This window comes from Monodelphis domestica, chromosome 1, assembly GCF_027887165.1.
Source record: "Monodelphis domestica isolate mMonDom1 chromosome 1, mMonDom1.pri, whole genome shotgun sequence".
NCBI lineage: Eukaryota > Metazoa > Chordata > Mammalia > Didelphimorphia > Didelphidae > Monodelphis > Monodelphis domestica.
Window position 1 is genome coordinate 583,246,121 of NC_077227.1, and position 569 is coordinate 583,246,689.

Sequence of the window (569 nt, forward strand, 5' to 3'; positions counted from 1 at the left end):
AAAGAGTAAAAGAAAGATGATTTCATCAACATGCAGAATCCCTTCCATCAAAAGACAATCAGAAAATAAATCCTAGGGAGGTAACTGAGGAATATAGAAATGACATGACTCCACCAATGCTAGCCAAACTAGGGTTTGTACTCTCTGTGCTAGGGTGCCAGAATTATATATACATGGAGAAAAGGCCAGCAAAAATATCTGAATCAGATCTTTGACTACTATAGTGACTAGTAATCTGATTTAGGATACAAGAACCAAGTCTCTGTGAGGGCAACTTCTTTATCTAGTGGAGGAATATCTATTAAATTGTGAAGCATTCTGAGAGGATCATTTGATTTTCTTGAGAAAGTCACTTTCCTCAGTATCAAATTTCAAGCTAAAATGGCTCTTGCCATCTAATCCAGTACCCTTTTTTCTTTTATAGAAAGAAATAGAAAGACAGAAAGATTAAATGAAGTGACTTATTCAAGGTTACATAGTAGTTAGAATCCTGTCAAATGAAATCTTTGGATGAGTTCTAGAGTTCTTTTCAATTCTGAAAGTCTGGGATTCTAGAATTAATTCCTTAT